Source organism: Rattus norvegicus, chromosome 13 (genome assembly GCF_036323735.1).
Source record: "Rattus norvegicus strain BN/NHsdMcwi chromosome 13, GRCr8, whole genome shotgun sequence".
In the NCBI taxonomy this organism is placed as follows: domain Eukaryota; kingdom Metazoa; phylum Chordata; class Mammalia; order Rodentia; family Muridae; genus Rattus; species Rattus norvegicus.
In genome coordinates, this window is record NC_086031.1 from 21,915,270 (window position 1) to 21,928,216 (window position 12,947).

The following is a 12,947-nucleotide window of genomic DNA, read 5'->3' on the forward strand; positions in this document are numbered from 1 at the left end:
ATTCTGACCTCTGTATAAGGAACACCTGGGTCCAGGCCATGGGACACTAAAAGCTCTAGATTTTATGAGGACATGCATGCCAGTGCTGAAATGTGGGTCGTGGTACATGTGAAGGTGAGGTTACCATGAACTCTATCATGATCAGGCTAGAGTTTTGGGGAAAGAACCAAAATCTAAAGATAAAGTGGAGGAGAGGTTAATGGTTCATGTCTACGTAACAGGAAAGGTGACTGAAGCTGTGTCTTCTCTGTGTTCTTTCTGCTCTTCCCAGCAGCCCTCTCTGGCACCTGCCAGTAATTTAGCATCAGCCTACCCTGCCCGTGATGTGATGGATACTTTGACAATAAAAAGATGGGAGAGAAATGGTTCTTCCTCCACAGAAGGCCACTACACTTGGCCAGTGCCCTAGCTGAGCCTCTTCAACTATCTTATCAGCTCCCCCACAGTATCCTTCATTAGCTGACATCTCTACTTCCACAAAACAACGTCACATATCCAAGGTACTATACTCAGGAACAACTGCCTCTGTACTGACAGCATCAAAATTCACACTGTCCAGTGGAACTAATACAGCCCCAATGTAAATGACTCCCAGTGACCTCTCTGAAAGGAAAGGATGAAGTCATTCCCAGTGTTGGTGGAACAAGACATTCGAGTGAAGTCCCGAAGGTAGAGCAGACTTGGCTTGCTCCCCCCACCACCACCACTCCCTCACAAATGGGAATGCTGTGAAAGGCAGAAACACCCGGGCAGCCCTGTGTCAGTACTGTGGGCCCAAATGACCCAGAGACTCCCAGGCAGTTTCCCAGATCACTGGGGTTACCTGAATCTGTCACGCGTCCCTTTTACCCCCTTCTATGTGATGACATCAAGTGGAAACAGTAAGCATTTGGGAGGCAAGAGGCTGACAAGCAGGAAGCGCGATTGAGACCAGCTTTGTTCAGCCTGCAGTGAAATACGTGCAGTAAGGGTTAGATACTCCCAGCACGGAAAGGAATCTAAGCACCCTCCGAGTCCCCTGGAACAGGAGTGGGTGTCAGGAGAGGAAGAGAATGGGGAGGAGAAGGCTGGTAGGACAGGGAGGGGTCATTAGGCTCTCCCAGATAAATAACCACCTCCAGGCTCCTCTGCAGTCTACACCCCACCCCCTGCCGCGCCCCCAAGTTCTCCCGCGGTAAAGCGGCTACCATCAACAGTAATGCCTCAGAGAGATAGGAGTCAGGATGGAGAATACCCTCATTTTAGGGCAAAGATGTGCTCGCAACATCTTAAACCCACACAGCCGCCAATGCGGGGCGTGTAGTCACCCGCCCAGACACACAACAGGGATGCATCTGAGAGCATCTTTTCGTTGCCCCGGCCACCACCTCATCAAGTCACTGTCACTGTTTTGTCAATTACCCTACTGTTTCCAAATCTGTGCAGCGCTCCCCCCACCACCACACCCCCACGGTAGGCGGGATCCCGAACCAACACTATCGGAGAAGCTCCCCACAAGTCTAGCCGTCTTTGTCCTGCTGCTGTTCTTCCAGGAACAAGCGCCCCAGGCCCCAGGTCCGCACAAAAGACCCCCAGAATCTGGCCCTCCACTCGGCCCCCTTTTTCTAATAATGGCTTGAAGGCAACTTCTAACAGGGAATCCGGGAGTAGGAAGGCAGGACAGTACTGGAGGGGGACCACTCAGGGCTTGAAAATGCTTGGTGGGGGGTGCACAGCGGGGATATGCGCGCACCTCAAGGGCGCGTGCAGCGCGTGCAGGAGGCGAGCTCCCGGGACCAGAGCTCCAGGGGGCATCCCAGGACTCACCAGAGGCAACTGCCTTGACCCCATCGCGCTCCCAACTCAAAGCAATGCCGGAGAAAAAAAAACCCAACTCCCCGGACCACCTCCTCCGGGGACGCCACTCCAGCTCTGCACTCCTTTAACCAAACAGACCACCCCAACCATAGCCCAAGAGGCACTCCCAGATATATCTATCCCAGACTACCGTTGCCCTTTCCCGCTTTTCCCTAGGCACAGGCTTCCCCGCGAGTCCCCTGTGCACCCGGGACCTGGGAGCATACAGAACGGAAAAACAAACCGAAACTCACTGACCTCTCAGCAGTGGCCCCGGCTCTGCTACGCCGCGGGCGGCTGCAGGAACGTGGGCAGCATCCCGAGGGTCCACGCTGCCCACCGCGCTCTGCTAGACGAGCGCCCAGGGCCGGCTGCTGCCTGCTCCTCCCGCCGCGGGTTGCGGGGCAGCGCGGGCAGAGTGGCGGCAGCGCCTCCCGCAGCCCAGCTCCCAGCTCGTCCCTCCTTCTGCTTCAGGCGGCGCCCTCCACCTGCCTGGCTGCCCTCCGAGTCCACGCTCGGACACCCGCCGCCAGGCGCCGGACACTGAGCGGGAGCTTTTGGTGCCACCCCCAGAGACCCAAGCACTGAAGGGAGCGGGAGGCTGAGCTCCGCTCCGCGGACCGCCCCTCCCCGGCGGCTCCACCTCCTCCCGCACTCCACCCGGCTGCTTGGCCGGCACGTCCTGTCTGTCTGTCGGTCCCCAGTGGCCCAGTCTTGGTGTGGGTGGGGAAGCAGGGACGCACCCTCCACCTACCGTATACCGGCGAGCACCTTGACCGAGCGCGGAAGCAGGACCTGAACGGGGTCAGGTGTGACCTAGAGGCCCGAGCACTGCAGGCTAGATCGGCTGGCCGCGGTGGCGACCCAGCTGCGGCTCCGGACTCAAGGCTATGGGGAGGAGGGAGGAGTCTAGACTGTTGCCTTTCCCGCGGGTTCCTTTTGGCTGCCCCTGAAAGTTCACTAACCCAACCAGGGCAGGAATCTGTCAGCATGGAATGGGATATGCTCCCAAAAAGGTCCACGGGGACACCTCGCGACTCGACCTCAAGTGTAAACGAAGCTCACAAAAAAGGTCAACAGGAAGGAGCAGGTGCTGGGTCTATAAAGAAGCCTAGACGGTCTACTACCCTATCGCCCAACTTAAAACCCAACTTCAGGCTCAGTGGTAAAGTGCTTGCTTGCCTAGATGCGTGAGTCTGGACTTACCCCCAGTACTCCTAAACAAAACCAAAGCCTCTCCCCTTAGTAGGATAAGCTTTTAATGCCCTGTAACCCCAGGAAAATCTAAAGATAGGGTCTCCTATTTCTTTGCTTAACAATTAGTGGGGAAATGGGGAGAAATGTGTCCCCTGCTGGTCTCGGGCTCCATGTCTGAGTTCTGGGACCTTTGGGGATCTATTCCACTGAGAAACGGAAAACTCACTAGAGTTATGTGTCTTCTCATCTCCACGGTTCAGCCAAAGGATCCCTCTGTCCGTGCACCTACACCTAGGTGCTGAGCTGTCTTCATGGGTCCCGTGCTCCTTCCTATTACAGTAGTGCTTCTCTACCTTCCTAATGTTGTGGCCCTTTAACACAGTTTCTCACATTGTGCTGACCCCCAATCGTAAAATTATTTTTGTTGCTACTTCCTAACTGACATATTGCTACTGTTACAAACCAGAATGCAAACATCTGTGTTTTCCCATTGTCTTTTGTGAACCATGAAAGGGTCTCGAGCCACAAGTTGAGAACTTCTGATCAAGAAGTCCTGAGAGCCATGTTGGCTCCGTATGACCTAATGAAGCCATGTTGGCAGCTGGTCCTACTTGCTTTGTCTCACATGTACAACTTGTGAATGGTGTTCCAAGCAGGCTATTAACACACTGGGGAAAACTGTCATCCAGGAGACTCACAAAGCTGGAAGAGCACCTGTGGTCTCTGGGATCCCAGTAGGATCCCTGCTTTCTCTAGTCACCAGGCAGACTCTTGCTCCACTGTTCCCTTATAACCTCTCCAGCACCCCACAGAGGCCCTGCACGCATGTCTTAGGAACCTAAGGTTACTTTGCAGGAATATCTTCACTTCAATGTAAAGGAAAACAAATTTAGCCCAGTGGTGACGGTGCAGGCCTTTCCCTGAGCCTTCAGAGGCAGGTGGATCTCTGGAAGTTTGAGGCCAGCCTGATCTACAGAACAAGTTCTAGGACAGTCATGGCTACAAAGAAAAACCCTGTCTCAAAAAAAAAAAAAAAAAAAAAAACAAAACAAAACAAAAAAAAAAACAAAAAACAAAACAACAACAACAAAAGTTTTAAAAATTAAAAAAAATAAAAAGGCCCTTTGGAGACAGTGTCTTACACATGTAGCCTAGGCTAAACTGGAGTTTATCAGGCACACAGACAAGCCTTTTTGGGACTCATCCTGCCTCACTTTGCCAAGTGCTGGAATTGCTAGCTTTTAGTTATATTTTATCTAGGGAGAAGGCTGCACACCTGTCACAGGACAGATATGGAGGACAATTTACACTTTCAGGAGTCAGTTCTCTCCTTCCCCAGAAGCTGGAACTCAGGTCATCAGTCTAGGACCAGGCAATCTGGGACGGGCATCGTATTCAATGAGCCATGTTGTGGACTCTGAAAAACAACAATAATGAGAATCGAGGCAGGGAGTTTAACAACTCAGATGTTGGTCAGGGACTTGAAATAAAGAAGATGATTCATAACACCCCAACATTTTACCAGTAGAGCTTAGCCCAGAAATATTATTATGCATGAGTGCTTCTCAAGATTGCTTTTAGGAAAGTAATTTCGGGATTCAGTAATTATTCTAAAATGTTTCAAACTCCCCCCAGTTGCTTTCTAGACAATTCTTTGGAGTGAGAAATGCAAGGATTCAGCATGTGGAAGGTTAACATCTCCAACTTTATTCATTTCCACTGGCTGGGATTTTAATTCACAGAGCATCATGGGTGTTCTGCCTTCTGTCCAGTCTTGTAAAGCTGTCACACAGAGAAGGTTAATTAACTGGGGCAGGCTGCAGTGGGGCAGTTCCTAAGACACAGTGGAGGTCAGAATCTGGACAGGTAGCTATGGTCTAAGTCAGGGCAAGAACCGGCAGAACATGTTGTAACAAATTCATCTGTGAGACAGCCAGGAGCAAGGCAGCTAGGACCAGCCTGAGTTTTGAAGCACGAGCTGGCAAAACCCTTCTAGAGAAGCCGCTGCTGCTGGCACAACCCACTGTGCATGTGTGTGAGAGAGAAGCAAGTGAGCACCTGAGGTCTTGGAGAGCCAGGGTGAAGAGTTGGTTGGTAAAGTGTTCACTGCACAAACATAGGGACTGCAGTCATCTCCCAAAACCTACATGAAAAGGTCAGTGTGGTGCTGTGCTCTTTTGATCCTGTGGAATCCTAGCACTAGGGAGGTGGAGACAGGCAGAACTTGGGGCCAGCTGGGGAGCCAGGATATCTGAATCAGTGAGCTCCTTCAGTCAGCCAATGAAGAGACACTGTTTTATAGACCAGGGCGGATGGCACCCGAGGAATAACATGTGAGGTTAACCTTCAGCCTTGGCACATATATGTGCACATGATCCAAATATTATGAGTTCAAACAGCCAGTAGTCATTAAATATGGACTATGTTCCAGGAGGGTTAGGATGCATGGCGGAGGGTTGGGGATTTAGCTCAGTGGTAGAGCGCTTGCCTAGCACGCACAAGGCCCTGGGTTCGGTCCCCAGCTCCGAAAAAAGAAAAAAAAAAAAAGAAAAAAAAAAGGATGCATGGCGGAGTGGGGGGTGCTCATCCAAGTTCCTGCAATTACAGAACTCACTTTCCAATTAGCATAATTTTTTTCACAATAAAATGAATCGCATGTGAGACAATGAAAAGAGTGAGGAATTGGGGGGGTGATGAAGAGAGAGAGAGAGAGAGAGAGAGAGAGAGAGAGAGTGAGTATGTGCACTGTGTGTGTGCTATGTGTGTGTGTGTGTGCACTGTGTATGTGCTGTGTGTGAGTGTGTATTCTATGTGTGTGTTGTGCTGTATGTGTGTGCTGTGCTTGCACAGTATGTGCTTTGCTGTGTGTGTGTATGGTATATGTGTCTTATATGTGTGGACTGTGTGTGTTGTTTGTGTGCTGTGTGTGAGAGTGAGTATGCTGTATGTGTGCCGTGTATGTGTGAGTATGAGAGTGTGTGCTGTGTGTTTGCTATGTGTATTGCTGTGTGTGTCTGAGTATGTGTGAGTGCTCTATGTATATGTTGTGTGCATGCTTGTGCTCTGTGTGTGGTGGTAGTGGTGACTGTGCATGTGAGTGTGAGTGTGTGCTGTGTGTGTATGTGTGTGAGTGTGTGTGCTGTGGGCTGTGTGCGTATGTGTGTGAGTGTGTGTGTGTATGTGAGTGGTGTGTGTGTGTGTGTTGTCTGTGTGCTATCTGTGTGTCCTATACATGCAGTGTGTGTGTGTGTGTGTGTGTGTATGTGTGTGTGTATTTGCGTGTGTTAGGGGAAACCTTAGCCCAGAGAAGTCTCACTCACAAAGAGCTTTTGGAACTGAGATTTGAAGACCATGACAGAGCACACAACGCTAACCAAGCAAAAGAGGAAAAAGCATTCTGAGTATGAGCAGTGTAGAGAGACGGTGTGCACTTGGCAATGGATCAGAAGGTCAGTCAGCCCCACAGCACTGAAGGTTGGTGAAGGGCAGGACTAAGGTCTTTGCACCTGTACTGTGGAACAGAGATGCTCTACAAGTGTTGATTGAGCAGAGCACTGCATGGCTGGGGGCCAAGGGTGGAGCTAAGATCAATTAGATGCCTAGGTATGACACTTACATAGAAGAGTGTGGTGCAGATGTAGAACGTAGATCACTTTGTGATCCTCCTCTTTGAGAGCAAGGACCATCTTTCAACTTGTACCATCAGCACCTAATCCAACAAGGAGGAACAGGGACAGGAGGAGTCAAGCAAGAAGAAAGAGGAAGTAGGATGAGGGATTGTGCCAGCCTTGTCCTATGCTCTCATGCCTGCACGCCCAAATGCAGCCTGATGCTGAGGGGGAGCTTCTGGGTCAACATGTAGCTGGTTGGGGCTTTGCAAGCTGCCCTTTGCAAAGTAAGGTCTTTCTTCCTCTGCCTTGGCCTGGTATCCTCAATCCAAAAAGGAGACTAATATGTCAACTGCCAAATCATCTTTCTTCATATCTATAGAATGCAGAGCAATTATGAGCTTTAAAAAACATTGGGATGTGTGACATCCCTCCTTGTCCTTTAATTCTGTGCTGTAGCTGATGTGAACGTTGCTCTGATGTTTTGTTTCTTCTGCTTTTTTATCAGCATCGGGGCTTATACCCAGAGCTTCATGCATGCTGTGCAGGCAGTCTGCAGCTAAGGTACACCCCAAACCTACTCCACTCTTTAACTTAGAGAGAAATAAGACACTTGTAACTACCCCCAGGAGGTCAAGCTCAAGCTTGAGAGAAAAGAGAGAAAGGAAGCCGCAGCTCCTGGATGACAGGGTCGGTCTGCCCTGTATGACAAGACTGTGTAGCATGCTGTCTTCCTGATCTTGGTCCTATGCTCATCCTTTCCTTCTATAAAAGTCATTTGTCCCCCCTGAGTGTCCAAGGTGAAACTCTGAGGTAGTATAGTCCCATCTTCTCAGATGTCAGCCCTTGAAGAATATTGGTTTCCTTCCTGCTAATATTGTCGCTTGAGTAATGGCATTTAGGTGGTGAGCATCCGGCATGGGAACATGATCAGACTCGTTTGGATTTATTTGTTAAAAAGTGGATCTCCATACTGGATGATCTGAATCACAATATTTGTACAACCCAATAGTTTTAAAGTCATATTTATTATTGTGGGGTATGTGCCACAGTGTGTGTGTGAAAGTCAAAGGACAAGTAAAAGTTAATTTTCACTCTTGCTCTTGCCTTTCTGCTCCCACTCTCTCCTCATTCCCACCCCTGCCCCTCCATGTGCTCATGGCCGGCCTCTCCTCCCCCTCCTCCTCCTCTTCCCCCTCCTCCTCCTCTTCTTCTTCCTCCCTCTCTCTCTCTCTCTCTCTCTCTCTCCCTCCCTCTCTCTCTCCCTGCCTCTACTACCCTCTCAACTCTCCTCCACATGCCCTGAATAAACTCTATTCTATACTTGAAAAAAAAAAGTCAATTCCTTCTTCCACCACACAGGCCCTGGGGTCAAACTCTGATTATCCATCTTGCAGACAAGTACCTTTACCCACTGAGCCATCGCATCAGCTGGCCCAATCAATTTAACAAACAGGAAAGCATTCTACATGTTAAACACACGTGTTTTAGAACCTGTCAGTTATAGTACAACCACATTGTTTAGAGACATCAAAGTGAAAAGCTACGTGTAGACAGCTCGCACAGGCTGTCAGTGCAAAGGCAGAGAGGCGTCCTCAGCAAGCACATTAGGCTCCTTCCCCATCATCAGTCTACCATATACATCTCTAATGTATCACTGTTTACCACAGAATAGATGTACTCTAAAAAATATCTAAGATTATGTATTGTTAATGAATGTTAAGTGGGATGTTCATTTCAAAACTGATTGTTTGGGCCTCTATTAAAAGCCAGTTCCAACAGACCTATTATTCTGACAAGGAGTTCTGAATGAAAGAGATTCTACATTTGACATATTTTCTTACCTGTGTAGACCTAGTGTTATCTCATCTCAAAAAAAAAAAAAGATAGCAAGGTATTTTTGAAACATTTTCATGGAAATTACATCCAGGATTGCTTTCTAGAGGCAGTTTTGGGCTAAATTAAAAATTGACTTTTACATGTTGTCTTTGATTTGCACAAAACATATTCCAAGGGGGGGAACTCTTAGTTTGAGTTCTGACTATAAACCATCCGAATGGTCATTATGGCTTCCTGTCTGAATGTCTGAGTGCTCTGGGTAGACACTACAGTAGCAGGCATCAGCTGTTTTCACACTATGTTCATATGGAATGGAGTTGAATGAGATCCTGGTGTCCATCAATACAGTGCTTACATCTCTGCTAGATTGGTAGTAGGATGGCATTATAAATCGAATTCCTCGCATTCTCACTGCTGACGGAGGTGATATGTCCATGTGTGACTGGAATGTGTAGATTCTCTCTCATTCTATTGTCTCCCATCCTCATTGTCTCTCTCACCCCATTGTCTCCCACCCCTATTGTCGAAACATCCTTTTCTGCAGATGTACCCACTTCTGCTCACCCACAAGGCGGCCACTGTTTCCCTGATCTTTCCTTCTGCTCATCAGCCAGGTTGCCGGTGTCCACAGTCTCTCACCTTCATTTGTCCACGAATCCTACCTATGAAAGAGCCAAGAGGGTCTGTTATTGGACTTGGAGATCATAACCTGTGCTGCCACCTGTCCTCAGTAAGCCAATTAAAAGAGGAGAGCAGAAAAAGGAGCTTTATTCAATGTGGCTCCATTGGGAAGGAAGACAAGGAGATCCAGAAATATCTTCATGTATACCAGACACAGCTTCCTGGTCCTCAGTGAGAGCAAAACTTAAATAGAAGACCAAGGACTTGTGCACCTAAGCAGTCCTAATCAAAACATGGTGTCATCCACCACCGACCCATCTTTGTCTGGGTTTCCATCTCATCCCCTAATGCAGTCAGATGAGTTGTTACAATTGTGTGAAATCTCTTTCCGGGACTGAAGCCCTACCTCTGACTGGCACCTTTTTCTTCTCCCAGCATGAGATTCTTAGGGACGTTTTCATTTCTTCGGTGCCAACTGTTTCTGTAGTCTGATAGTCAGATTGAGATATGTAGTGCCCCTTTGGAATGTCTTCATCTGTGAAGCTGGTTACAATTCCACTCCATTTTTCAAAACCCCAATTTCAAACTAGTAACTTGGTTGGTCCCAAAAGCCAACTAAACTCTCTGAAGCCCCCGTCATCTATAGCCTGCGCCTTGCCTAAGTAAGCCTGGCACCCTGCGCCTGCTACAGGTCCAGAGACAGTTTCTGCCACCTCCTTCTCACTACCTTCTCTGTCCCTAGCTCTACCTCCAACATCATTCAAACCTAAGGAAATCAAAATGTCTGCTTCTGTTGCACCCGGTCTAGCTGAGCTTGTCAGAGAGCCCTCTAGTGGTGAGGAGGAAAAGTGGTGCCCTCTGATCGAGGCCCCGAGGTCAGGCAAGTCACCTCAAGGTGATGCCTACAGAACTCCTCTCAGGCTTTCTCACTTAATAGCTTTCCTCTGCTATGAATGTCTTCCCTTCTCAGCAGGTGGGGTGTGTTGAGAGAGGAGACAGAGTTAAGACAAATACTTGGTTTTAACTACATGTTATATAATTAGTGAATAACTAATATTAGTTAAAAAACACTGGGTCCTCCACCCTTTCCCTTTTGTCTCTAGAAATCTTCAACACTGTTGAGTCTGGAGTGCTCACATTAGATTTTGCTCATCAGCTTTGTTTGCTTTGGTTTTCTGAGACAGGGTCTCAGGTAGCCCAGTGTCTTCGGTCCTGTTCTATTGTGAAAAGACATCATGACCCAAGCATTTTACCACAAAAAGCATTTAAATGGAGGCTTGCTTACAGTTTCAGAGACTGAGTCCATGACTATCACGGTAGAGAGCGAGGCAACAGGCAGGCATAGTGCTGGAGCAGCAGCAAAGAGCTTACAGTTTGTCTACAAGCAAGAAGCAGAGAGGAAATGACTGGGCCTGTCATGAGCTTTAAGCCCACCCTCTGTGTCACAGTTCCTGCAACAAGGCCACACCCCCTAATCCACCCTAAATAATCCACCAACGGGGAACCAGACATTCAAATTTATGAACCTATGGGAGCCATTCTCATTTAAACCACCAACACCCAGGCTAGCTTCAAAATCAAAGAGGAATCTCCCAAGTGCTGGCATCAAAGGTGTGTACTACCATGTCTGCCTTTAATTTATTGTTTTTAAGAACACGACTAGTTTGTGACCAGGACAAGGAGACAAGATAGCAATCCCAGTGAGGCACCCCATCTCAGTGACCCCAGGGAGTCCTCTTCTTCTGGTGAACATTTACTGCTGTGGAAGCAGAAGGGGTTGCTCACCATCACCTGCTCTGCCCTTGCCAGAACCCGAGAGGTAAATGAGCAGCCCTGCTTTACAGATGAGGCGTCTGCTGCCCAGAGCAACCTCATTAATGCACTGTGATAGTACACAGTGAGCATGCAGCTGCCCCAGCTCAGTCAAACATGGAACAGGTCCCTTAGCAATCACACTGAGTGCAGGCAGTGCTGTTTGGATGTGTGTCTCAGTCTTCTAGAAGCCATCCCTATTTTAGATGAAGGGTGACAGACACTGTGGCTCCTTCTACCAAAGGGCTCCAAGATTTCACATGAGTTGACTGTCCCTTTTCCATGCTCTCAGTGTTTCATGGTTTTATTTAGACAGGGTTTCTCCATGCAGCCCTGGCTATCCTGGAACTCACTTTGTACTGCAGGCTGGGTCTGCTTGCTTCTGCCTCCTGAGTGCTAGGATTAAAAGCAAGCAAACACCACCACCACCACCTGGCCTCCCAGTGTTCCTTTGTCCCTGTCATTATGCAGCTTCCTAACTTGCATTTAAAGCTGGGCAAGACCCAACAAAGATAAGATCCCGGCAAGATTTCCAAGAACATTTTCATGTCTGCCTATCTTGAGTTTTTCTAACCAGATTAATTTTGTCGGCCTCTGCGGCTTGGGAAGACCTCTGATGACTGGAACTGCATTGTTCATCCCATCCACCTACACACTCTGCATGGCTTCCTGCATAACACAGTGCCACTGTTTGGCATGCAGACTACACTTAACACATGTGTACAGAAAATGCCCCATGAAAGATTTCTATTTACCCTTCCTGGGTCACATTGCCTACAGCCCTCCTTAGAAAACTATTTCTGAAATGCTTCTTCACAAACCTGTTACAACCCAGTTGCAGCAGGTCAGTCAGAGTATGATTTAGAGTTGCCTCCAGAACCGTTTACTGTGAAAAGGCTGGAGAAGGGAAAGAGTGGGTCAGAATTGTGACAGGCATGAGAAATCTCACTCTAGGTTTCATAGGAATATGCAGGGGTCCCAGTATCAATTCTTCTCCTACCTCTTTTTTATTACATTTATTTACTGAAGCATGGATCATGTGTATGAGACAACATATGTGTGCAAACCAAAGGACAACTTACAGCAGTTGGTTCTCTCCTGACATGTGGGACTCAGGATTGAACTCTGATCATTGGGCTTAGTATGGGTACTTTTACCACTGAGCCATCTTGCCTGCCACCAGTATTTAATTCTCGCCAAGGAGTCCTTAACTCTTTCTATTGGGTTGGTTGGTGGCTCTAAAAACTCAAATGTTGAAGACTCTAGAAAGTGGGTCTATTTGGAGGCAGAGGCTGAATCAAATGAAGTCATGAGGTGAGTCCTAAATCAGACTGAATAATATACACACGAGACGAGGAACACTGGACACAAATAATTAAGGAAAGGAAAAAAGGTAATGTGGAGACATAGGGAGTGGACAGACCTCTGCAAGCCGAGAGGGACTGAAACACAACCTCCTTTCACAGCCCCAGAAGGACTCAACACTGCAGAACCCTTGATCTCAGGCTCCTATCTCCACAATATGAGGCAATACGTTTGTCATGCAAGCCACCCAGTCTGTAGTGCTGATTAAGGCACCTCTGGCAGACTCATCTACCCAGAACTCTTGTACAAGAAGAAAATTGGATCCCATAGCTCACATCGATTGATTATGTCTGGGCTGTTTGTTTCCTGCATTTACCTACATGGGCAGATGAATGGAGGCGATGAAGAAATGATGCATTTACCCATTCAGGGGCAAGATTCTTACTGGTGAGACATTCACTGTGTCAGCAATGAGATAATGCTCAAAGCAATGAGATAAATAGATTGCTGTACTGGCTGTTTTGTAGACATTGCTCAATCCGCCCAGGCACCGAGCTGAGAGGCACTGTTACCCTCAGTTTGCAGAGGTAGAAATTGAGGCACAGAAGTATATATGGGAATTTCCAAGGACATACTACTAATCAGGAGCCCACTGGCCATCAGTTTTGTTCTTACACTCAGTGTGCACTGTGGAGCATCCTAACCAATCTAGCAGTGGTGTACGGAAAC

General features: G+C 48.1%; 1 protein-coding gene across 5 annotated transcripts in view; it reads right to left on the reverse strand.

Annotated features, from left to right (window-relative positions):
* The window catches only part of Rnf152 (ring finger protein 152), a 79,367-nt gene extending 76,636 nt beyond the window's left edge, over positions 1–2,731 (reverse strand). For 3 of the 5 annotated variants that reach the window (XM_017598766.3, XM_017598768.3, XM_017598767.3), the window contains exon 1: positions 2,095–2,491. The gene's annotated coding sequence lies outside the window, so the exon portion shown is untranslated. 5 annotated transcript variants of the gene reach the window in all.
* Positions 2,732–12,947: the final 10,216 nt, after the last annotated feature.